Raw genomic sequence first — 27,497 nt, forward strand, 5'->3', positions numbered from 1 at the left:
AGCAATCACTACCAGGTGTGCCAAAGGAGGTTTCACCAGGAATTTATGTTCATCAGGCACCTTACAGAAACAATCAGGTCTCTTAGGGGTAAGTGGCTGTGAATCAGGATTTTTTGATGCTAAAGAAAATGCATCAATATAAGCGGTATAACTGGTGGGATGGTAGACGGAGAGGGAGATTCTACTTGTAGTAACTCAAAATATCTCTCTCTTGAGTTTGTCATTTGGGAAGTATCCCATTTGAAATATTCTTTCATTTTGGTAATGGTCTCCCCAAAGGTGATGTCCTCTGGGGAGAGTCCCCTTCTACGGATTCCTCATCAGGGGAATAGTATTCTGGTGGAGAGGCAATCTGTGATGAGTAAGTAATTGACTCATCCAATGATGAGCAGTAAACCTCCTCCTTCTCCTTCATGAGTAGTGGGAAGGTGGATTGAAGTAGCTGAGGTAGGCCTAGAGCTGAAAACACGAATGGTGGAGAGTGAATAGCCAATGGCCTAAGAGCCATGAAAGCCTGCATCAAGAACTGAGTGAAGGATTGCCAGTCAGGTACTCTCTCCATAGAGGGAGATAGATGATTGCTTTTCTGTTTCTTTTTCAAAGGAGTAGTCCTGAGAGAAGGCCTTAGTTGCAGGGGCTTTGGGTTCTGGTATCCCAGTCGGGCGTCCAGCGAGGCCTGGTTCCCCCTTGACATCAGTAGAAACCAACATCCGAGCTACCTCCGTGGACATGCCAGCCACTACTTCAGAAGCGGCTTCCTCAAGGGGAGTCGAAGAAGTAGACTACTTTAACAAACATCCCTCAACTCCTAAATCGGAAGCTGGAGGGGCAGATGTAGTAGGCCATGACATCTTGGCCTTTTTACATGGTGGCTCTGCCTGGGTGGCTGACTCGGGATCCATCCTAAGCACTAACCTTTTTAGCCTCTGTTTTTCTAAGTAAAGATTAAGGGCAGCCAGATGGCTTCTGAGCGTCTTTGGGATGAAGGATTGGCAAATGGGACAAAAGGTATGGTCGCGTTCTCGACCTAGGCAAAAAAACACAATTGTCATGCGAGTCTTTACGTGGAATCTGACGCCCGCATCGGCATTTACCCTGCTTAGCGGACATCAGCTAAAAGGGGGGACAGCAAACCAAGCTCAAGTAATAACCAAAAAATGAAATCCCCAATGCGGTACTTGGCTTTAGATGTCTTGACTGTAGAAGAGCGATACGATCCATCTGACGTTCGACTGTGGCTGAAAAGTTCTGAGGTCTGTGCATGGAGACATCACATATAATGTCCCTGGTTTATGGCCCTATGTGTGTTGTCCCACACACCTACAGCAACCAGGCTTAAGCTTTTGTATAGGAGCTGACATTCGAGTCGCCTGAGGAGGAGAATCCTACGCCACGAATACTGCAACATGGGAATAGAAGGACATCCTCTATTACTTAATGTAATTTCAAGTATTTTATTGAAGGTCAGTTTTAAAATGTTTGCAATACACTGGAGCTTTTCTCCTTAGGCTACTGCTGAAAGGGGTTTTTGATTAAACCCAGTCAGACAAACCTGGTAAACAAAAGCAAACTAACTAAAAATATACAGTTTATTTTCAATTGAGCAAAGTATGTCATTAAACATTTAAAAAGCACATGTGAGCTCAATGAAAAAGTAGAGGACGGACCAATCGAGTTGTAGCTCTTATGTTAACAGAGCTTTCAAAGATGGTTTTGGTGACAATAACTGTGGGTGGCAGAAAGAGACCGGTATCACCTATAGAAAAGGTAGTATTTGTAAAAGCCTTACTTTGTCTGGAATGTTTTAGATGAATGACTGATAAGTAGTAGAAATTTTGATGTAGTCTTATCCCAGATATTACAATTTGTGTAAGACTGCATAAAGATAAATTGTTAAGTCCTATTTTTCCCTTCCCAGTTAAAGTTGAAATCACAAAGAGTTTTATGTTCATGATTTTTGGAGGAATGAAATACATCCAAGAGAGTATTCTGTGCAACAGTTAAATTAGTAGCGGGTGGAATGTAAACAGCGGCTAGCATAAATTTGGTGTGGCCATTAAGAGGAGGTTTTGTACTCACCATAACATTCCATCTGTGTTGTCCATTTTCATTCTTCAAGTGGGGGGTTCGGATCTGATCCTTGTATCTGACTTGGCTGCTTTTTACAGCTCATTGACACTGAAAACTCTCAAGCTCCTCCCTTATCCATAATGCCCTGGTGTCCCCCATACCTCAGATCTTGTTTGCTGACCTTACTGCTAATTAAAAAACAAGGAACAACCATTATATGAGAAATCAATACCTGGATTTAAAAGGCAGGAACATTAGTTCCCTTAGCATCTTCTCATTCTTCCAGAAGCCAAGCAAAATTGTTACAGGGAGGGGAGTTGAGGAAGAATAAAAATGAACATAGATAGAATGTTATGGTGAGTACATAACTTCATTATCTGATGTCAATTTTCATTTGTTCCTCTACAAGTGGGACAGAGCACCCAGCTATCCAAATCCTGGGTGGACTCTAAGGAAGGATATTCCTGAACAGTTGAGACAAAGGCTGGTCTTCCTCTAGAGACCAGATCCAACTTGTAATGACTAATAAAGGTATGAGGATTAGCCCAAGCTGCAGCAACACAAACATTGTTCATGGAAGACTTGGATAAAAATACTGATGAAGTTGCCATGGACTTAGTTGAATGAGCTCTCAAAGGTTTTGGCAAAGATAAACCCAATTCACTGTAGAAGCTTTTAGCAAAGATAAACCGATTTTGCTGTAGACAAAGGAAATGCAATCAGCCACTTGTCTAAAGTTACTTTGGTAACTGTCTTGCCCAATTTTGGTTCCAAAAAGGAGACAAATAATTGATCTGATTTTCTGAGATTATTCCATTCTATGCAAATAGAAACGCAACTGTCTGAGAATGTCCAGCAAGTATAACACATATTCCCCCTTTGGGAAATTTGGAATGAAAACTGGAAGAATGACTGATGTTGGATTCTGACACCAGCCTAGGAAGGAAAGATAGGTTGGTTCATAATACCACCTTATCTTTATGAAAAATTAAATAGGGAAGCTTGAAGTTCTAAGACACTTCTAGCTTAGGTTATGGGTACTAAAAAATTTAGTTCACACTTTGCTGACGATCCAAATGGAGACAGAGTTAAAGCTTGTAATACTAAATTCAAATCCCATGTCAGAGCTGGATCTTTAAAAGGTTGCCTCAGAAGAAAGATTCCCCTTATAAAGGCCTTGCAAGGTTTTGAAAAAGCTGAGGTGCAACTGTTTACTCCTATATGAAAAATCAGAAATAGCAGCTAACTGTACTTTAATACTTGATGAGCTAGCCCCTTCATTAAAAACTGTAGCCAAAATTCAAGAGCTTTAGGTATTTGTGCTGAAAAAGGGCCAGTGTCTTTCTGTTGTGCCCAAAAACAAACAAATCTTTTCCATTTACTTCTGTAAATCTTCCTAGTAGAAGCTTTATGGGGGAAGACAAAAAATGTGACGGACAGGACAAGAAAAACTGGGTTGTCCAGCTATTAACGGAAGTGAAGAAAGCATGCTGTCAACATTAGGCCTAAAATGTCCACGTGAATCATGCCTGTTGGGTGCGATATTTCTGGAATTAGGTCCAGAATCCATGATTGGTGAACTAGATGGGGCCAAAGAAAAGGAAACTAAATCTGACAAGGCCAATATGGGCAATGAGGATGACTATGCTCTTCATTAGACATGCTTTCTGGAGAAACTTGGGGATTAGAGGGGTTGGGGTGGTAAGCATAGAGAAGACCAGGGGAACAGTCATGGAGGAGAGAGAGTCTCTCTGATTCCTGGGGGGAATCAGGGCAAAGAATCTGCTGTATTTGTTGTTGAGGGGCGATACAAAGACGTCACAGCAAGGTTGGCCCCATTGCCGGAATATCTTTCCCGCAACTCTCTTGTTGAGAGACCGCTCATGAGGCAATAAAATGGACCTGCTCAACTTGTCTGCTATCACACTGGATTTCCATAGAATATGTACTGCTATCAGAAATCGAATGGATGAGATCACCCGCTGTCACACACAAATTCTTGACACAAGGAGCAAGATCTGATTCCTCGTTTGTTGATGTACTACCGAAGAACTGACATACTGTCTGAATCACAATAGTACTGATGAACACAATCTCATATGGTAACAGCCAAGAAATAGCAGCAACAGTAGCAGAAAATACTATTACAAGTTGAGTGCTTTCATTCCTGAACTCGAAACGTCATCAGAACAAATTAAATAAACTTCAGTTCAGTACCTTTTACACAATATTATAGCCTACCACTTAACAATGCTTGTTAAAACAATCCAATAAAATTTAAGATCAAACCACATCCATAGAAATCAAAGGTCTTGACAAAACACACCCTTAAAAAGACAGCACTGCAAACCACAAAAAAACTTAAAGTGCTTATCATACTTCCAATTGTGTCAATTTTAAGACTGGAGTAATAGAAGCAGCATCATTTAACCCAGGAAAGGATGTGGGGTTAAACAGTAACTGCCACTTTAATTCATTTCTGTCAAGATGTTTACTGACCGTAAACCCTCTTGGGTCATTCAGAACTTGTTCAATAATGACAAATTTAATAGAATGCATAGGAAATCCCGCTGTGTGTACAGACTACTAGTGTTCTTACTTTTCATAATATCTAAAAGATGTTCATAAATCCCTTATTTTAATATTCTGGAGGTTTTCCCCACATAAAATGCTGGGCATGAATTTCAACATGCTATATACACAATTGGAATCACAACAAAAGTGCCCGTTAATGTTGTATACAACAACTCTTGCTACAACCTGATTCCCAACCAAAATATTTAGGCACTGGGTACAATGGCCCCATTTTGTCGTGCCTTTTTTCCTAATAAATTATAACTGTTACACTAACTTTTTTAAAAGATGCATCTTTTTTTATAAACCAAATATGGCCTCTCCTCTATTTTTCTGATTAAATCAGAATCAAAGGAAAAACGTATCAAATTCTGTTTAAGACAATTAAAAAATAGCTTGACTGTAAGTCATATGTAGTAATAAATAAAAAAAATGAATAGTACACAGACAACCCTCTCCTCTTACCTCCCAATAAAAAAATGAATAGTACACAGACAACCCTCTCCTCTTACCTCCCAACACTCAGACTTGTGAAAGATGCACTATTATCACCATATTGGAAGCTACACACACTTCAGCCAAAACCAGTCTAGCTGGTCAAGAGGAGAAGGTCAACACCTGCACCACACCACAAATTATGAACACACAGCCCTCCAGAAAACAGACTATCACAGCTCTCACATAAAAAAACAAAACCACACATCCACCTTCACAGAGGCACTCAAGACAAATTAACCCAAATAGCAGAGACCTCCAAGACAGAAACGCACTCTACCACCACAACACAGCACAAACCACAGGACACACAGCTCACCTCCACAATGTGCCCCTCAACCTTAGCCCCTAAGGCTAAACACCTTGCCCAATACACTAATCATAGGTGACTCAATAGTGAGGCACACAGATGTCCCACTCACTAGGCTGAATAAGGAGAAGCTGTTTATCAGGTGCCAGAATCCAGCACAACACACGCACTCAGGTCCTCCACAACAAGTACAAGTATGACACTGTCACTCTCCATGTGGGTGTGAAAGATTTGAGATGCACTTCCCTGGATTACATGAAAAGAGACATGCTTGAGCTCTTGGATTATGTGGCCCAGGCGGGTATAACACTAGCCCTGAGCAGTATCCTATCATCATCCAGAATGATACCACAGTACAAACAAAAATGATTGACCAACAACTGGCTAAGTTTCTGGTGTTATTTTAAGGGGATCCAGTATCTGTCTGCTTGGGATGACATGACTGACAGACCTCAATGCTTTGCCAGAGATGGCCTGCATCTGTCACCCCTGGGATTCCGGGCACTGGCTAAGGCTCTTCCCACCCCTACAGTGCCTTTTTTAGGTGGTGTTCCAAAGACCAAATTACCACCGTAACAGCTATAAATAAATGCAATCCGAGAGTCATGTTGCTCAACGCTAGATGTCTAAATCTCAAGATGCACTCGCTCGAAGCACTCCTCAAAATGGAGAACATTGACATTTCTGTTGTAACGGAGACCTGGTTTAAAATGCAGAAAATCCCCCCTGCGCTACCAGGCTATAACTCATTCCACACCTTTCAGCCCCAAAACATGGACTGAAGAAGCTCCAAAGACGGTGGTGTCTCCATACTCAAAGGATATGCACACCTCCAGACTAGTAACTAAACATAATGCATCTGAGATACTTTAGGTACAACTTACATTGGGTAAGACTGCAATCCAGGTCATAGCCTGCTATAGGTCCCCAACCCATGTCCCTAGACTCTCACTCCATGTTCTTAAGCACCCTGGAATCTATCAAGGTCCAACCCAATACTCTCACACTACGAGACTTCAACTACACCTCCATCAACTGGGAAAACTACTCAAGCACCAATGTATTGGCTCAACACTTCCTGAAATTCATCAATTCCAATGCCCTGGACCAGTTTCATTCTTACCCCCACTCGAGGAAGAAACATCCTTGACCTGGTTATAAGTAACATGGGCAACCGTTGCTCAACACCAATAGCCAATTCCTCCCTGGTTATATCAGACCACAAACTAGTCACCATAGAAATCCACATCTTACCCACACCCCCCACAAAGGTATACACCATGAAAAACTTCTCCAAAGCTGACTTTGGACTCTCTAAAACACAGGTGGCTAACTTCTTGGCACCCATGCCAATGGAAAATAGATGCATGACTGCCGAATCATACACCAATGCACTGTATGAACACTTACATAAATTCATGGAACTAGCCATAGCCAAAAGAATCAAGACGCTCGCCTCCAAAAAAAGGAAGCCAGACTGGTGGTCCCCTGCCATTAATAAACTGTACAACAGAAGGAAAAAACTGTTACAGAAAAAGGTGAAGTCCCAAGACTGGAAATATTCCCTTATTAGCCTCAACAAAAAGTTGAGATCCCTCATCAAAACCTCCAAAGCCAGCTATGAGGGCAGAATAGCGGCAGACACTAAAATCGATCACAAAGCCTTCTTTAGTTGTATCAAAAATCTCCATGGCAATAACCAGATTTGGTCTGAGTTACTGCACAATGGTACCTCCTATAATGAGCCAACAGATATTGCCAGCATACTGGCCAACATATTCAGTGCCAACTTTACTCCCTTCTCCCCCCTAAAGGACGAATCTCAATACCGGAAGAATGCCAGGCACCTAGCATTACTGCAGCACAGGTTAAAGCTGCATTGTCTAAAGCCAAGAACACAGCTTCCATGGGAGCAGACAATATCCCTGGCTGTGTTCTACATGAATTACAAAGTGAACTGGCACAACATCTGTGTGCTCTGTTCACTCACAGCTTCACCTCAGGCTTTGTCCCTACCGAATGGCGCACTGCTACAATCATCCCTCTCCATAAAGGAGGAGCCACTACAGACCCTGGAAATTATCGCCCCATTAGCCTGACAAGTCTGATATGTAAGGCTACGGAAAGCATCATCATGGATCTAATTAACAAGGATATAGGGAATCTCCAAACTCTAGATCCCACGCAATTTGGTTTTGTGAAAGGTAGATCATGCCTGCTCAACCTGGTTGACTTCTTTGAGTCAGTCACCAGAGCTGTGGATGAAGGTAAGGCAGGTCATACAACCTGCCTCGATAAGGCCAACACCTTTGATACCATTCCTCACTCAGGAATTATTGCTAAACTCACCAAACTAGGTACCAACCCCTATATCGTTAGGTGGGTTGCAATTGGCTCACAGATACAACACACAGTGTGAAAGTAAAACTCCCAGACTGCCGAACAGTCACAAGTGGAGTCCCACAGGGATCGGTCCTGGATCCTCTCCTGTTTGGCATATACTTCTCAGAAGTCCAGGCCAACACAGAAGGACTCTGGCTGACCAAATTCGCAGACGACTGCAAGCTGGGAACCACTATTAACTCCCAAATTGATGCAGACATCCTACAGAAATGCCTCACTCAGACCAATGACTGGTGTCAAAACCATGGCCTTAAGCTTAATGCCAAAAAATGCATCGTCATCCCCTTTGGGAAAAAGTCAGTTCCCACTAATCTATTTTATTTATTTATTTTACATTTGTTACCCGGGGGTGTCTGACTGAGCTGAAAAGGCCCTTTTTCAGCAGAGGCCCGGGGAGAAAAGCTCCACAAAGAAAAATTAGACACATTTAGTTATTTCGATATGATCAGTATACACACATATTACAAGAGACATGTTTTTACAGTGGTATGCGGCACAAACAGTTACAGTGGAGAGAACAAACAAAAAAATAATTTTAAAAATAAAGGTAATTAATAGATTTGTGTACAGCTGAAATTTGGAACATAGGTAGAACACATAAATAGTACACGGGTACAGTACATACACATTGCAGATTAGCCAGTGCTTGTGAGTAAGATTGAAAACTATTATCAAGTGCTCTAGATTTTGTATGTATATGTTATCAGCTTTCACTAGCCTGGGGAGCAATCATGGCACTGCCAACTTTCCTTGAGATGTTGCCTGATGAGGTCTTTAAAGGAGGCTTTGGATGATGTGTTTTGAATGCTTGTAGGGACAGAGTTCCATTTTTTAGCCACTGAATTACTATATAGTGCATCTCCAAAGCTACTGTAGCTGTTGGAGACTTCTAGTAGCAGTTTCCTTGATGATCTAAGAGGCCTTTTGGCTGAATGATATTGTACTAGGTTTTTGAGGGCAGGACACTTACTGGGGAGGTAACAGATAGAATGACAGAGGCAGAGTTGATTGTAGGTTAGGAGGTTGGGTAGTTCAAGCCAGTGGAGAGGTCTCAAAGCAGTACAGTGATGAGTTCTATATGAGCAATTTGCAGCAACGTGGGCAATTCTGTTATAGCAGGCTTCCATTTTGCTTAGTTCAGTTTTGTTGAGATCAATCAGAATGGCAGATGCATAGAGTAGGGTGGATAGAAGTTGGGAGCGAGCAATGGCTGATCTTGTGTTGTTGGTAAGAAATGGTTTGATACGGTAGAGGGACCCCAGTTTGGCATGTACTTTTTAATAGTTAAGTTGAGATGACTATCAAATTTTAGGTGGGAGTCTATGGTTATTCCCAATAGCTTAGCCTGTGCCACTGGAGCAATTGGAGCAGCATTAGTGGAGTAGATAGTGAATTGACTGTTAGTGTTTTTGTTAGAACTGGTTATAATCATAAGCCGAGTTTTCTTTGGATTGAGGATAAGTTGGCCTTTGGTAAGATAGTTTTCAACGTCAGATAATGCTAGTTGAGTTGTTTTTGCAGGAGGGTGGGAATGTTTTGTGTAGCACAGATTAAGGTAGTGTCATCTGCATACTGAATTATAGATGCATGCTGTGTGTTGAGGTATGGAGGTCATTTGTGAATACTGTGAATAGTTGTGGTCCTAAGATAGAACCCTGTGGGACTCCTATAGTTAAGGGCAGCTGAGGAGAGAGAGAATTTACCCATTTTACAGCTTGGTAACCTGCCAGTTACATAGCTTTGGAACCAGGTAAGAGTGGAATTTGATAGACGATATTGGTTTAGTTTGTTTAGCAGGATTTGGTGTGAGACTGTCAAATGCTTTGGACATATCCAAAAAAAGAGTTGACACTTGTAGGCCTTCATTTTTGAGACTGTTTACTTTGCCTGTGAAGCAGAGGAGGGCTGTAGTGGTACTATGGGCAGGTCTGAAACCATGCTGAGTGGGTGACAGGATGTTGCTGTCTAGGAGATAGTTTAGCATCTGGGTATGGATGCATTTTTCTAGGATTTTGGCCAGGGGGGAAGAGTAAAGCAATGGGTCTGTAGTTAAGTTCAGTGGAGGTCCCGCCTTTATGTATGGGTGTAACATAGGATATTTTCCTGAGTTTGGGCACATAGTTTTCAACAATTGATCTGTTTATGAGAGTGGAGACTGGGATAGCAATAGCATCTGCTGTGACTTTCAAGAAATAGCTGGGGAGTAGGTCAGCTGCTGTTGATGAGGTTTTTAGTTTGGAGAGCATGTTTTTGATTGAAGTGGTGGGAACTGTTTTGAGGGTAAAGCTTGTATTAGTGTTATTTGTGTTGGGGGGATAGTGAGGAAGGAAATGTCCTGTGATACTTAGGATAGAATTGAGTTCATAAAGTGGGAGTTGAACTGTGTTTCGATGGCAACTTTAGTGTCAGGGGTGGTTGGTTTGGGGGGTAGCCTTTTGGGTGGATTTTAGTAGCTGGTTTACATTTTTCCAAAATTTTTGTAGGTTGTGTTGATATTTAGTTTGTAATGTTGTGTAGTAGGATTTTATGTCCAGCCTAATGCATTTTTTTGCACGGATGCGCAGTTCTTGGTGCTTAGTTAGGCTTTGTGTTTCTTTGTTTTTTTATAGTAAAGCCAGGCAGTGTCTCTGGACTTGAGGATTTGTTTGGTTTCTTTACTGAGCCAGGGGTTTGTAGAGGTTCTAACCTTGATTTTGCACAATGGAGCGACAGTGTCTAGGTGTTGTAGAAATGTTTTGTTGAAATATGCTACAGTCTGGTCAAGTGGGAGGGTTTTTAGGGGGGTCCAGTCACAGTTACAGAGTAAAGTGTTGAGGACCTCAGGAGAGAATTTTTGTGTTTCTAGTGGATATACAGTGGTTTTGCATATGCTTGTTCTACTACGTACAAAGTATATTATGTTGTGGTCACTTAAGTCATTTCCTTGGGACGAAACCTGGGTTATTGGTGATTTTGGTGCTGCTATTTTGGAGTGTTCACTGTTTTTATGCGTTTGGAATAAACCTGTTTTTAACATCTTGGGCAGTTTGGATATCGTTCATTCAGATTATCGTTGAAGTTAGTACTATCCAGTACAATTTTTGGTTCTCAGGTGGTCACTTAAGGTGTCTGGGAGACTGCCTCTGTGAGGGTACAATGTGGGGTTGTTAGTTAGGACCCAGTCAAGGATGGATTCCCTTTTAGATTTTTTATCACATCTAGTTGGAATTTGGACTAGCTGCTGGTAGCCATGGAGATTTATCAGATTACTTGGTGGTTCTGATATACAGGTGAACCAATCTAGGTTGAAGTCCCCCAGAATAAAGGTTTCTTGTATGTGGAAGAACACCAGGATAAGAAGTCTTCAAGGCTAGCAGGTGTATTACCAGGTGGAATATAGATCACAATTGTGGTGACGATCTTTTTAGGGTGAAGTTGTGAGTTAAGTATGTCCCAATTATTGGGGGAGGGATAGGAGTTTGGTAATTGACGGACTGTTAAGTTTGACTTGTATAGTAAGGCATCGATGGGCACCCACTGAACACTGAATGCGTTATAAGAGATCTGGGGACACAGGTTGACAACAACCTGTCCTTCGGCCACCAAACTGCTACTGTGATCAGAAAGTCTTTCTATGTGCCACATCTCACTACCAAGGGTTTTGCATCCAGGAAGAAAGAGGTCACCATTTCTCTCTACTCTTCCCTCATTATACCAATCATAGAGTATAATGCCCCATTTGGCATGTACCTCACTAGACACCTGCAACAGCTGGAATGGCCACAAAAGTACATCACGAGGAGGATCCTAGTCCTTAAATACATGTTCTACACGGACAGACTCAAACTCCTCTAGCTATTCTCTGTCTCATATCATCTACTAAGAGGTGATCTCTGCTTGACTTACAAAGCCATGTCTGACCCAGCTCTATTAGAAATGTTACATCTAAAGAAATCCCAATCCCTCCACACCCCCACGCTACAGAGACCTCAACCTCATTATCACACTCAGCAGAACATGCTGGAAGGACAGGATCATAACCCAGAGACTGTCAATGCTCTGTAATAGACTTCCCAAACATGTAAAGCAGGGCACCTCACTAGCCCTCTTCAAGAGAAATCTTGATGAGTGGATGGGAAATGGAAAGTTCACCCAGGGGATTACTCCAGTGGCTCTTCTTGATAGAGGCACTGGGAACTAACGACGGACAGCACAATGCCAGGGCACTTCTATGGGTTAGGCCTGTAAAGGCCCCAGAGCCATTAGTCTAGTACACACCTATGAACCTAAAATCTTACCATAACCTTAAATGTCCTTCTCCTCCAGCACCCTCTCTGTGAACCCAGTGTTTCGTGTCCTTGCTCCAAGTAGCTGATGCACACACTAGAAGATTTAATTTTCTCACACACACCTGGTAAAGGCTGGCACAGATTACCCACTCTATCAACTTTGCCCAGACTAAGGTAAATTGACTGCCACCGGTCAGTTACTATAAGGCTCTTAAAAGGGTATCCAATTCAATGAAGTTAATATTAATACAAATGACAGCAGCTGACCAAGACAGCTAGGCCTTCTGGAGTGGCCCCCCACAGTGTCACCAAATAAATATATAAGTACTCTCTAAGGTTAGATACTTTTTAGAAAAAACATCTGCAATAAAGGTTTTAAATATATTTAATACTAAATAAAAAAACATGAAAATATTGACTATATTTACTGCAAGCCAGAGTTCAAATCACAGACAAAATTAAAAACAGTGATGGACAGACTCAAAGAAAAACTAAACTAAGAAAGGAAAAAATGACCACCGCCGAATTTACAAGTAAGACAGTATTTATTTTAATAAATACTGTCGTGCTTGTACTTTTGGCGATGGTCGTTTTTTTCTTTTTTATTTTCTGAGTTGGTATATACCCTTTGGGTGTTTTTTGTGCGTTTTATTTGGAATGTCTAAGCTAAGCTTCACCACATTCCATACTAAATCTAAAAGAATTTACTGTTCCCTAATAACTTACTTGGGCAAGGCAAGATTAAATACGTGAGCAGTCTTTCTAGCAGACCCCCAACACAAAACTCAATACTCTGGGATTTCTCTTTTTAATATCTAAAATACAATTTCCAAGAGAGCTGGCAGAATGATCTTATCTGGTCACCTGACTTTAGGTTCTCGTAGCAGTCCCCTCTGAAGGTGAGAGAGGAATTTAGCACAGAGGGCTACAATACACATCTAAATGTTTATGGCAGTGCCTGGGGCTTCCCTTCTTTTTACTGAGCTAATGAACAAAGGCTTTTACCTCAGAAAGTACAGTTTTGTACCTACCATAAATGTAGATGTCCGAACTGGATAGCATCTGCAGTCATAACAAATGGGTTGTCCTGTCGTCAGGCAGCCCTTCGGTCGGCCGGATTCCAAAGTCTGGGTCCGGCTTCAGCTGACGTCGCACTTCACCCGACGTCATCTCTGCTGGTCTTCGGGTATAAAGGCATCAGCCGACGCCATTTTCCTCAGTGTTTCTTGCCCCAGATGCCAATTGCCCTCTTGGAAAGCTAAATTTTGGATAAATGCCAATGTTTCCAAAATAGTAGAAGGCAAACACAAAAAATAAGCATGTATGTACCTATATACAAACAAATACACCATAAGAGACTCCCCCCCCCCCCCCCGCTAGCTATTAGGAGGGTAAATACCCTAGGAATACCACAGAGGGGAAGGAGGGAGGGTAATCCTGACTGCAGATGCTATCCAGTTCGGACATCTACATTTATGGTAGGTACAAAACTGTACTATGTCCTTCATGGATGCATCTGCAGTCATAACAAATGGGTAGAATACCATAGCCAAACTAGGGGAGGAGGAATAAAAATTATGGTGTAGTTAGGATCCCTTGCAGTACAGCAGTGGCAAACCCTGCTCGGGATCTAGAGTATAGAGGTAGATTATAATGCTTGGCAAATGTATGCACGGAGGTCCAAGTAGCCGCCTCAATAATGTCCTTGGTTGCCACTCCTCGTAAGAAAGCTGTGGTAGTGGCTGTAGCCCTTGTAGAATGAGGTCTTATGTTCTGTGGAATTGGTTTTCCATGGTAGGAGTAACAGAATCTTATGCAATTTCCTATCCATTTGGAGATTGTCTGTTTGGAAATTGCTTTTCCTTCCCTTCCTGTTGCATAGGCTACAAAAAGCTGGTCAGTTTTTCTGTTACTTTTGGTTCTGTCCAGGTAGTAGTGTAACTGTATGTACATCCAAGGTATGCAGCATTCTTTCACCTCTGTTTTGTGGTTTGGGAAAGAAGGTAGGTAGGTGGATTGCCTGGTTTAAAGACACTCTGGATACCACCTTAGGCATGAATGTAGGATTAGTTCTCATGGACACCCTATCTTGATGGAAGATTAGGAAGGGTTGCACTGCCATTAAGGCCTGTAGTTCCGAAACCCTCCTTGCTGAAGTAATAGCCAGTAGGAAAGCAGTTTTCCATGACAGGTGTAGTAGATCTGCTGTTGCTGCTGGTTCAAACGGAGGGACTGTCAACTTTTCTAGTACAAAGTTCAAGTCCCATGCTGGTAATGGTGGTTTTCTAGGAGGTTTTACATTCTTAATCCCTCTGAGGAACTGCCTGAGTAGAGGATGTGAAAAGACAGGAGGATCAAAGCTGTATTCTGCTGAAATAGCTGATGCATGTATCTTGATGGAGGAATAGGACAGGCCTGTATGTAGAAGCTCTGCCAAGTACTCCAGAATGTTAGCAATATCTATGTTCGACACATCTTTTCCTCTTTCAGTACTCCAAATGACGAACCTTTTCCATTTTCCTGCATAGTTCCTTCTTGTTGAAGGTCTGCGGGCTTCAAGGATAATGTCTTTAACCCTTTGGGAAAGGTCTGGGTTAGTTGCTGCTATGTGATGTTCCAGGCAGTCAGTTGCAAGGTTTTTAGGTTGGGATGTATGATGTTGTAGTTGTTCTGAGTTAACATCAGAGGCATCAGTGGTATTGACCACATTTTCTCCCGAGACATGCTCCTCAGCAATGGGTACCAGTGTTGTCTTGGCCAGTTCGGAGCTATCAGAATTATCCTTGGACGTTCCTCTTTGATTTTCAGTAGTACCTTGTGCATCAAGGGAAGAGGTGGAAATGCATATGCTGTCAGGCCTTTCCAGCTGAAGGATAGAGAGTCCACCTTCCATGCAAGTGGGTGGAATGTCCTTGTGCAGAATTTTTTGAGCTGGTGATTGAGTGGGGAAGCGAATAGATCTATTTGTGGCATTCCCCATTTCTTTGTGATGGCCTTGAAGATGTTGGTGTAGCATCCATTCGTGAGCATCCGAGGTGGTTCTGCTTAAAATGTCTGCTAGTGTGTTCTCTTTTCCCGGAACAAATATTGCCTGTAACTGGATGTTGTAGCTGAGAGCCAGATTCCAAAGGTCCAAAGTCATTCTGCATAGGGGGTATGAATGAGTGCCTCCCTGTTTGTTGATATACCACATGACTGTGGTGTTGTCTGTCCTTATCATCAAATGGCCTTCTTTGAGGAATGGTCTGAATTTTTGGATTGCCAGTTTTACTGCCAGCATTTCTTTTTGATTTATGTGCAGGTGCAGCTGATCCTGAGTCCACAGTCCTTGTACGCATTTGTCCAGCATGTGCGCCCCCCATCCTAGGTCTGAGGCGTCCGTTGTGATGGTTTGGCTTGTTCGAAAGTTGTGGAAGGGTAAGCCTGGGTTTGCCTGGCATGCTTGAGCCCACCATAGGAACTCCTGTTTTAGGCATGGGATTAGTGGTATTTCTGTTTCTAAGCTGTGCCTGTGTTGAGACCATAAATTCTTTAGGTACCACTGTAACTTTCTCATATGCAGTCTGGCATGTGGGACCAAGATTATGCATGATGCCATGAAGCCCAAAGCCTGCAGAACTTTTCTTGCTGTTAGTTTGTTCTGCTTTGTTAATGCCAAGAAGTAAAGAGGGAGCTCTTTTTGTTTTTCTGCAGTTAGGAATGCCATTTGTTTTACTGTGTCCAATTCCGCGCCCAAGAAAGTTCTTGTTTGGGATGGTATCAGCCTTGACTTTTGTAAATTGACTGTGTATCCCAGGGCTTGTAGCAAGTAAATGACCCTTTGTAAGTCTGTTGTCAGCTTGCTTTTGTTGTCCGCTTGTAACAGGCAGTCGTCCAGGTATGGGTAAATTTGGATTCCTGTACTCTGCAGTGAGTGATTACTGATGCCAGGCATTTTGTGAATACTCTGGGCGCAGTAGATAAGCCAAAGGGCAATGCTGAGAATTGATAGTGCTCTGATCCTGCAAGAAATCTGAGGTATCTTCTGCAATTTGGTCGAATGGGGACGTGCAGGTATGCCTCCTTGAGATCTAGAGTTACCAGCCAACACTCCTTGCCCAGCATGGGAAGAAGTTGCTGTAGGGTCAGCATTTTGAATTTTGGGACAATGATGTATGTGTTTAAGATGGACAGGTCGAGAATAGGTCTCCAGTTTTTCTCTTTTCTTGGCACTAGGAAGAGTCTGGAGTAGAATCCTTTGCCCTGTTCTGTTATTGGTACTCTTTCCACAGCTCTCATCTTTGATAATTCCGCTATCTGCTGCAGAGCTTCTATTTTTTGATTTGGAGGCAGGTTTGGCATTCCTCTTTTACTGGTAAAGTGTGGAAGTGGAAACGGTAGCCTTGGTCTATGGTTTGCAAAATCCACTTGTCTTTTGTGATGTAGTGCCAATTTTTCGAGAATAAGGCTAACTTTCCGCCTAATGGTGCTGTTATTTGCTCCCTGGTAGGCGGGGTCAGAGCCAAGTCACTGTGATTGTCCTGTTGCAGTGGCAGTGGTTGTGTCTGTGCCTCGGTTATTGCCTTGCCACTGTCGTCCTCTGTAGGCACCTCCTCTGGATTGATTTCTGCCCCTAGAGCGTCTATTCCTGCCCCTTTGGGATCTTGTGGAGTCAGGAAAGGACCAATTTTTGGCAGGCCAGTTCCTGCTAAACCTTGGGGGCTGAACCTGTAAGAAATCCTTAACTGTTTGTACAGATTTTGCCTTTTCTTCCATTTTCTTCATTACCTGCTGTGCAGGTTCCCCAAATAGACTGGCCTTATCCATAGGAGCATCTAATAGTTTTGCTTTAACATGATCCGGTAAGACCTGTTCTTTCAACCATGCATGCCTTCTTATCACTGTGCCGGTCATGGCTGATCTAAATGAAGCCTCCAGTGCATCATAGCCACATTTTAAGGAATGGTTACTAACCTGATGGATGTTATTTACCATTTCTAATACATTTTTCTTATCTAAAGATTCATCAGAGGACAGCTTTTTAATTAACTGATCAAGCATAAACTCTTGGTATTGGAGCATGTGAAACTGACAGTTTAAAGCTCTAGCTGAGAGTGTAGCAGAGGTGTAGACTTTTTTACCCCATCTCTCTAAGGACCTGGATTCCCTTTCAGAGGGAATAGGGTTTTTTGCTGTGGTCGAGGCTACTGCCTTAGGCCCCTGGGATATAGTTTCGGGGTCTGCAAGTGGGGCCTTGTATAGGTGGTGATGAGTGTCTGGTACCCTGTAAAATCTATCTGGTTTGGCAGGGGCTGGAGGTAAAGAATCAGGTGCAGTGCAGACATCATTAAATGCATCGTCCACAACAGGCAGAACAGGAGGTATAGCTAAGGGCCTGTGTTGTGGTAAGTGCAGAAAAGTCCTAAGCCTTTTTCTTGAATCAGAGAAATCTTGTCCCTGCCATTGGAATGGTTCTCTCATGGCATGTAAGGTTTCCCCAAAGGAGAATTCCTCTGGTGGAGAGGCAGCTGGAATGGATTCTTCAGCATCGGAATCTTCATTATTGGAAAAAGGAGCCTCTGGCTGGTCTGTAATGCCTGAGTCATCCGCAGAATCATCAGAGGACACAGGCTCGGGGGGCTCTGTTCTAGGTCTCTTTTCTGGGGGCTGAGAGGCCCTTGTCTGGGTGAAATTGGGATCCCCTAATTAAGGATATTAAATCTTCTGCCAGAGTAAGCATTTGTGAACTAGAAGTGGGCCTGTGTGAGGGGGGTTTAACAGGCACTGATTTAGCAGATTTGGCTGCTTTAGCCCTGGCAAAGGCCTTAATAGACATGGCTGCAGGAGGCCTAGCAGCACCACGTGCTGGGGTAGAGACATCCAAAGGAATGGTGTCCGATAAATCACTAGGAACCACATTTGTAGGTAAAATTTCTGAGGCTGATTCAGGTAAGGTAGCAGGAGCCTCAGTAGTTGTCATGGATTCGGCTGAAAATTGACCAGTTTGCTCGGTTTCGGCCGAAACCGAGACACTCGCGGCTTGCTTAACCGTGGTTTCGGCTGAAACCGCGGACCGCGAGTGTCGGTCTTTTTCTTTGCGTTTTTTAACAATTTGGGTAGTCGGAGGATCCGACGGCATAATGTACGCAAAATCTGAGCCGAAAAATTGTTCAACAAACTCCGACCGACGCCTAAGCGTTCGTCGGTTGAAGGAAGCACAGGCCGAACAGGCTGCTACGTCGTGGTCTGGGCCTAAGCAAGGCAAACAGTAACAGTGGAAATCTTTATGAGGTATTTGTTTCCCACAAGTTAAACAGTTATTGACTTTTTCTGACATCAGCTGAGGCAAGAAAGAGTCCCCAACGGGGTACTTAGCTTTTTAGAAGTCTTCGAAGTAGTATTCGGTAGTAGTAATCTCTGGATCTGACCGACCGGCACTTGCGAACAGCTTCTGCTTCGGGCGCCACGCGGCAAGAAAGACGGAGGAAAATGGCGTCGGCTGATGCCTTTATACCCGAAGACCAGCAGAGATGACGTCGGGTGAAGTGCGACATCAGCCGAAGCCGGACCCAGACTTTGGAATCCGGCCGACCGAAGGGCTGCCTGACGACAGGACAACCCATTTGTTATGACTGCAGATGCATACATGAAAGACATCTAGCATCTCCAGTCCTATTCAACACTGTGGGGTAACGTTTTAATGGTTTAATAGCTCACTTACATTTCCCCTTATTTTTCTTAAAGTGAGCTAGCTGGTACATTTAATTCGGCTGCAATAATACATGTACATCTCTTTTCATTCCAGCAAGGTGCACTGTTGATACATTTTAACACAATTAACACAAGGAAAGCTCAATACATTTTCAGCACAAGCATCTCATCAAATAAGTGTCATATACAAATGACGTACAGTTCTAATGCATTTGTAACACAAGCATTTTGTATAAATCAGTTTGATATTCAAAGGACATATAATTTTTACAAAACTCCAGCCGGCTATGCTGGCACTTGTCCATATCATCACACTTACTAATAACCTCCAAAATAGGTTTATAAAACCCTGCTTGTCTTTGGGTTACAATTTCTTCTTTGCTTTTATCTAAAAAAAGCTCTAGGGTAGTCACTTCTAATGAACATTTCCAGAACATTGCCACTTCAGGATCAGTGATCATTCTTGCCATTCTCACGAGTTGGCCCTTAAATACTGCCTTTTTCTGGTGTGGAGGATGCCAGGTCATGAAATGAAGGTATGTGTTAGAAAAAGCAGGCTTCTCATGCACATTAGTACAGAAAGCACTCTGTTCTCAACTCTTAGCACAGAAAGAACATTTTAGAAAAGATACTGTGTTATTAATGTAGTTAAAACAATGCACCTAGTTTCTTTTCTGATTCAGTCCATAAAATAAAAATGTCATCCAAATAACGCGTATATAAGGCCAGCATTCAGAAAACTGACTATGAAAAATATGCAGTCTCCCAATGAGCCATCACTAGGGTTTGCAAAACTAAGAGCAGGAACCACTCCAACAGCAGCACCAGTGACTTGTTTGAAATAACAGTCTTCGAAGAATGAATAGCTCCATTAATGCAGTGATAATACTAAGTGTGGAAATTCTAACCATTTAAGGTCTACCAGCATTTCCTCAAACCAGGTTAAACCTACCTGGTGGAGGAATAACAGATCTGTTAACATCTACGCTATGGTGACCAACAAACTTTGTTCACAGAATGGCAAAGAATTCATTTTTTTCAAGGAATTGCCACGAGTCTCTGCATAACTGTGGAGTATAGTCCATAGAGTCTAACATGGAATTCAATAGATTTGGCCATATAGTGTTTTTGATCTTTTTGTATCAACAACAGGCCTAAGCAGAGGGTCTCGCATGTTTTACAATATACAATTTCTCAGATAAACTTACAAGTGTTAAGCATGCTGATGTGTTAGCTAAAGGGTTGAGTTTTATACCAGCTAGACGAGCTAATATTGCTGAAGTACTTAAAAACTTTATGCTTTACATTCAGAATTTTAATCTTATTTGCGTTTTACACAGAATACATATAATGAAAATGTTAATGCCATAAGAATAGTGCGTGTTCAATCCACCATTAAATAATAATATGTTGTTTGATAAATTATGTGAACACGAGATTAGGAATCTGTTCTGAAGCTTTGAAGAACAAATATTTCAATATGACGAATGATGAGGCTGTTTTACTTCAAATAATTTGTCAAGAGAGAGATCCGATAGTAATGAAATCAGATAAAGGGGACGGGGATGGTGTTTACAAGCAGTAGAGATTATACTAACAGAATAATGACATTATTGCTGTCTGATACGTATATCGACGTGTCTAGGAATGAAATCTTCATTGCCTATAGTAAAACTGAAGCTACACTGACATGCTTATTGCAGGGACAAATAAATCAGAGGGATTACGAATTTGTAATAAATGATAAACCAGTTATAGCCAATACATTTGGCATCCCTAATATACATAAAAGCATGCCAGCACCTCTGCTCAGGCCTATTGCTAATCAAAAAAGTACAGTTGTGCACCTACCATAAATGTAGATGTTAGAGTGTATTCACTGTTGCAGTCATTACAATTGGGTTATCCTGCTGGCAGGCTACCCGCAGTAGGCCTGAATTCCAAAGTCTAGGTCCGGCGTCGGTTGCTGTCGCCTCTTCCCTGACGTCAGTGCGCCAGGGGTTTAAAAGATGCAGCCAACGCCATTTTCTTCAGTTTTTCTTGGCCCAGATGTCAGGTGCCCCCAAATTGGTAGGCTGAAAATTATACCAATTAAGTATGCATGCACAAAAATAAACGTTTCCTTCATCTACAAGCAAATACGCCACATAGGTTGTATAGGATAGAGAAGTACAGTTAAGTTCCCAGCCAAGTAAACGGGGGTGGTGGGTAACCTGGACTGCAACAGTGAATACACTTGAACATCTACATTTATGGTAGGTACACAATTGTACTATGTTCATCGTGTTTCACTGTTGCAGTCATTTCACTTGGGTTGAATCCCAAAGCTGAGGTTGGGTGGCTGGGTCTAAATAGGATTAGGAGAGGCTATAAGGCCCTGCAGAACTGCAGTGGCAAAGCCTGCTCTGGATTTAGAGTAGAGAGGTAAGTGGTAGTGCCTGGTAAAAGTGTGCACTGAACTCCAAGTTGCAGCCTCTAAATGTCTTTGGTTGGTATTCCTCTGAGGAAGGCTGAAGTGGCTGCTGTTCTGGTTGAGTGAGGCCTAATGCCCTTAGGCACTGATTTGCCATGTTGTGAATAGCAGAAACGAATGCAGCGGCCTATCCATTTTGAAATAGTCTGCTTTGAGATAGCCTTTCCTTGTGATCCTTGTGATCCTGCAGCATATGCTACTAAGAGTTGCTCAGTCTTTCTGAAAGCTTTAGTTCTGTCCAAGCAGAAGCGTAGCTGTCTGTGTATGTCCAAAGAATGCAGTAGTCTCTCACCCTTATTCTGTGGGTTTGGATAAAAGGTAGGCAAATGAATGGTTTGGTTAAGGTCCACACTGGACATTACCTTAGGCATAAATGTCGGGTTCGTCCTCGGAGAAACCCCGTCTGGATGGAAAATGATAAAAGGTTCCACAGCCATGAGTGCCTGTAACTGAGACTCGTCTTGCAGAGGTTATTGCTAGCAGCAGAGCTGTTTTCCAAGATAAGAACTTTATTTCAGCTGTACTGGCTGGCTCAAAAGGCGGCAGTGTGAGTTTTTCCAAGATGTAACTGAGGTCCCATGCAGGTATTGGTGCTCTCCTTGGAGGTGTTATGTTTTTGGCCCCTCTGAGGTACTGCCTTAGCAACGGCTGTGAAAAAATTGGTGGTTCCGTATTGTAATGAGCTGAAATGGCAGAGGCATGGATTTTAACTGATGAAAAGGAAATGCCTTTGTCCAACATCTCAGTTAGGTATTGTAAAATCTTAGGAATATTTGGTACAAACGTGTCAATTCCTTGTGCCTGGTTCCAAGCACAGAATCTTTTCCATTTTTCTGCATAAGATTTTCTGGTACTGGGCCTCCTGGCCTCCAAAATAGCATCCATCACTGCTTTAGAGAGAGGTGTGTTCTGAATGGCTAAATTATCCACCATGCTGAAACATTTAGGGTTCTGAGTTGGCTGTGCAGGATCTGATTGTTTCGTTGGGTCAGTAAATGAGGAATTAGAGGCAATGTCCAGACTGGGCCTTGAGACCGGCTCTTTAGGATTGGGTACCAGTGCTGGTGGGGCCAGTCTGGAGCAATCAATCATTTTTGGCCTCTCTTGTCTGACGACCTTTAGGAGTACCTTGTGGAGGAGAGGCAGAGGAGGAAAGGCATATACTGTTAGGGTTTTCCAACTGAATGATAGAGCATCCACTTTCCATGCTTGCTTGTGATACGTCCTTGTGCAGAATCTCTGTAGTTGGCAGTTGTGAGGGGAGTCAAATAGATCTATGTCTGGGCATCCCCACTTCTTTATTATCATGCTGAAGACTTGTGGATCCAGTTTCCACTCATGGGGATCCATGAGGTTTCTGCTTAGTTCATCTGCCAGAGTATTTTTCTTTCCTGGCAGTAATTCTGCTTGCAGGTGTACTTGATAAGTCAATGCTGCGTCCCACAAAGTCATGGCTTGTCTGCAGAGGGGGTAGAATGAGTGTCTCCCTGTTTATGTACCACATGACTGTAGTATTGTCAGTCCTTATCAGTAGTTGTCCTGGATGGAGCAGATCCCTGAAAGCTGTCAGGGCATTCTGAACAGCTAGCATCTCTTTTTGATTGATATGAAGATGTCTTTGGCTTGTGGGCCATGTGCCCTGAATACATTTTCCTGCCATGTGGGCCCCCGACGCATAAGCTGAAGCATCTGTTATTGACTGCCTGGCTGTGGGTAGGGTGAATGGCTGCCCCTTGTTGTGGTGACAGGCCTGTGCCCACCATCGAAACTCCTATTGCAGGCAAGGAATGAGGGCAATTAATGTTTCCAGGCTGTGACGATGTTGAGTCCAAACACTTTTTAGATACCATTGTAGTTTCCTCATATGCAGTCTGACATATGGAATTGGCAGAATGCAGGATGCCATGAAGCCCAAAGCCTGCAGAATTTTTCTTGCAGATAACTGGGTCTTTGCTGCCAACATTTTGAAGTAAGAAGTTAGTTGCCTTTTATCGGGCGTGAGATAAGCCATCTGGGCAGTTGTATTTAAGCTTGCACCCAGGAATATTATCTCTTGAGAGGGTAATAGTTTTGATTTCTTTTCGTTTACTGTATACCCTAGGCAAATTAGTAATCTTTTTACAAACGCCAGATTTAGTAGAATGTCCTTGTTCTCTGCTTGAATAAGGCAGTCGTCCAAGTAAGGATATATTTGAATTCCTCTGTCTGCAAAATGCAATTACTGGTGCCAGGCATTTTGTGAAGACCCTGGGTGCAGTAGGTAAGCCAAAGGGCAGTGCAGAGAAATGGTAGTGCATTGAGCCAGCTGTGAATCTGAGGTATCTTCTACAAGATTGTCTGATTGGAATATGCAGGTATGCCTCTTTTAGGTCCAAAGTTACAAGCCAAGCCTTCTTGCCCAGCATGGGCAGAAGCTGCTGCAGAGTCAACATTTTGAAATTTGGAACGTCCAGAAATGTATTTAGAATAGACAGGTCGAGTATTGGTCTCCAGGCTTTGTCTTTTCTGGGTACCAGGAAAAGTCTTGAGTAAAATCTTTGTCCCTGCTCTTGTTGTGGTACTTGCTGAATGGCCCTCATTGTCCATGAGGGATGAAACTTGTTTTTGTGCCTTTGCCCATTGATTGTGTGGCAGGTATGGCATACCTTTTGCCCTTGTCAGGGTGTGAAAGTGGAACCTGCAGCCCTGGGGCACTGTATTCAAGACCCATTTGTCCTGGGTGATCATGTGCCAATTTTGAGAAAAAAGTGCTAGTTTCCCCCCCTAAGGGGGCTGCCAATAGATAAGTGCTTGGTGCTGGCAGAGGAAAGTCATTGGGACTGTTTCCTGTATGGCAGTGATTGGTCTTCTCCGCTTTTGGAGGCAGAAGCACCCCACTGTTTAGGCCTGTATGAGCCCTGGGACTGGGATCTGCCTCTGGGGCGTCTGTATCTGCCTCTTTGTGGCCTGACACTGGAAAGGACCAACTCTTTGTAGGTCAGTTCCTGCTAAATCCGGATGGCTGAACCTGTAAGAAATCCTTTACTGTTTGCATAGATTTTGCTTTGTCCTCCATTTTCTTCAACACCTCCTCTGCTTTAACACCAAATAAGGTATCATGCTGTAATGGAGCATCTAATAATTTTGCATTAACATGATCAGGCAGATTCTGTTCCTTTAGCCAAGCATGCCTCCTAATGACAGAACCCGTAACTGCAGCCCTGCAAGAGGCCTCCAGAGAATCAAAACCACATTGCAATGTATGCTTTCCCACTTGTTCAGTTGCATGCAATAAATCCTGCATGTCCTTATTTTCTGCACAATCAGAATTTGACACTATTTTCTGTTTTAGCAGTGACATTAAGTATAGCTGATATTTAAGCATATGAAATTGACAATTTAAAGCCCTCACAGCCAAAGTAGCAGAAGTGTAAACATTTTTTCCCCATCTGTCTAACGCCCATGAATCTCTATCAGAGGCGATAGGGTTTTTTGCAGTAGAAGCCTTGACCCCTTTGGGACCCTGAGAAATAGTTTCTGGGTCAGCAGCAGGGTTTTAATAAAGACATTTATGTGAATCTGGAACCCTGTAGTATCTGTCTGGTTAACAGGGGCAGGAGGTAGAGAGTCAGGAGAAAGTCCAGACTCCAAAAATACATCATCTACAATGTCTAACACAGGAGGAATAGCCAAAGGCCTGTGATGAGGTAGTAAAAGAAAATCTCTAAGCCTTTTCTTAGATTCTGAGTAGTCTTGGCTCTCCCACTGGAAGTGCTCCCTCATGGTATGCAGGGTTTCCCCAAAAGAATAATCCTCAGACGGTGAGACTGAAGGAATAGATTCTTCAGCATCAGAATCCTCATAAGGAGGAAGAGAGTATTCCTGTTCAAAAGAGGAGTCAGAGGAAAGGGAAACCTGATCTGAAGATTCATATTCAGTCTCTTGCCTAGGCCTCTTGTCAGGAGGGGGATGGGAACCCCTGATCAAGGTAATTAGGTCTTCGGCCATTTTGAGCATCTGTTTTTTAGGCATGGTAGTCTGTCCAGGAGAATGCTGTACTTGTTTCTTTGTCTTTAGAACTGCTTTAGTCTTTGCTTTGGAAGCTGAAGTAGGCTTTACATACAACTGTGTAGGTCTGAAAACACCCTCAGAAGCCGATGCCTGCTGAGTGGCTCAGGACCCATCTGAGGGAATAGTTTCCGAGTGTCCAATACATTGAGTATCCAGAGGCCTAGCTGGCTCCGCGTGGGAGTCGTCAGCGGCCTGTGGCTCTGAGGTAGCTGGCGCCAGGGGCTGCGAAAGCACCTCACTGAGAACCGGCAAACCGGCTTAGCAGAAGCCTTGTGGTCGGTTTTGGACCTCGGATGCCTGTCCTTTTCTTTTTCCTTGCGCTTTTTATAAACTCCAGTCGTCGGCTGTTCCAACGGCATTATATAACTGAATCTTCGGCCAAACTAATGAAAGGCAAAATCGTACCGATGCTTAATAGTGCATTTGTTAAATCTAGCACAAAACCGACAGCTAGCAACGTTGTGATCAGGGCCTAGGCAAGGAATACAGTTTGTTTGTGTCTTTCAGCTTTTCCCGGTTAGGGGTCGCCACAGCGGAACTCCGGTCCGCTAATGATTGGTAGTGGATTTTTATGTACTGGGTTACCAGCCCTGACACACAACCTTCAACGAAGGCACGCCCCATTCACGTATGCCTCCACACAAAAGAATCGAACGGGACAACATCTTGCTATGAGGCGACAATGCTACCGCAAGGAATACAGTAAGAATGAAAATCCTTATGAGGTATTTGCTTCCCACAAGAAATACAATTAACTTTTTCTGACATCGGACTGGAGCAAGAAAAAAGTTTCCCCAACGGGGTACTTGGCTTTAATGAAGACTTCGGATCTGAAATTCGTTTTTGAAAATCTCAAGAGTCTTTTTTGCTGTACTGCTTTTTTGCATTTGTTGGTGCTTTGGTGTTTATCCAGAGGGTATAGGTTCGTGGTTTTTCTGTGCGACTTTGATATTACTTGCCAAACCCCTGGAATGATGGAAGTACAAATGGAAATGAATGTGGAACAGTGGAGAATATGTTGAATTCAAACATTTCCATCAAAGAAAGATTGCGAGACTCCCTGAATAGGGTGAGCAACCCTTTGTTACACAATGTACCTGAAGTAAGTAATGGCATATGTTCTAAATCAGAGACCGATTTGAATTGACAGAGACAAAATTAATTATTTCGAGGGCTGTATTTTTAAACTAAAAATATTGCAGATGCCAACGCTTCCATTTTTGAAGCTTGCATTGATTTGAAAATTATACCGAGGGGCCTACATACTCTTAAAATGCCCATGTATGGGAACACATACCCCACATTGGCAGAATGGCAAAAGTTGAACAATGAACTTCGTTTCAACTATATGAAATTAATGATTAACTTTTTTGCACCAGAGGAACAAGAACTGTTAGCAAAAATACTTAAAACACAAACGGAGTTATATGCGGACTTCCCTGAAGCATTAATAGATATAAAGATAGGGAATATCATGGACTCGCTAACCTTATTTGAAAAAAGGGCTATACAACATAAATTTCATAAATTAGAGAGAGATAAAAGGGATTTTGCAAGTGGCCATGTCTTTGCTTGGCCGAGAGATGAGAGAGCCAATAATGAGCAGATTGCACGAACATGGAGAACCAATGAGGTACGAGAATCCCCTATTATCCCACCCATCACACAGCATCCCTTGGCAATGGAGATACAACTTCCGGTAATGGGAAATGCATCAAATGTGAGAAAAGAACTCACAGAAGCAGAATATAATTTGTTAACAAGGTACCAGGTGTGATTTCTTTTCGTTTATGGTGAACCCCAGACAAGTCAGTACCCTCTGAACAAAGGCCAGATGACTCAAAAGAATAGAGAGCTATTCAGTGGAGGAAATACAGGGAGCGAGACGAAAGACACCCAGTATTCCAATAGTGCAAGCACTGCAGGAGGCAATACGACGACACACAGTATTGCCTACGAGTACACACATTAGAGCTGTAAATGTAGGAGGGAATAATAAGCAGCAAGCGCACAGTTACCCTTTACCAATCAACGAACAAGGCAGGTCAACGAGCAGGACCAGGTACAAAAGGAAATACGACCACACTCAGAACACATATGCGCAAACACTGAAGAAAATGTGGTCAAACAGCAGCAATCATTGATCTGGAATATTTCCAGTCGT

The 27,497-nt window shown here is 42.8% G+C and overlaps 1 protein-coding gene across 1 annotated transcript in view; it reads right to left on the reverse strand.

Moving 5' to 3' along the window:
• The window catches only part of ZFC3H1 (zinc finger C3H1-type containing), a 3,672,721-nt gene that overhangs the window by 3,057,817 nt on the left and 587,407 nt on the right, over nucleotides 1–27,497 (reverse strand). The gene's annotated exons all lie outside the window — the stretch shown is intronic.

Source organism: Protopterus annectens, chromosome 11.part0 (assembly GCF_019279795.1).
Source record: "Protopterus annectens isolate FY-2018-M chromosome 11.part0, PAN1.0, whole genome shotgun sequence".
NCBI classification, from domain to species: domain Eukaryota; kingdom Metazoa; phylum Chordata; order Ceratodontiformes; family Protopteridae; genus Protopterus; species Protopterus annectens.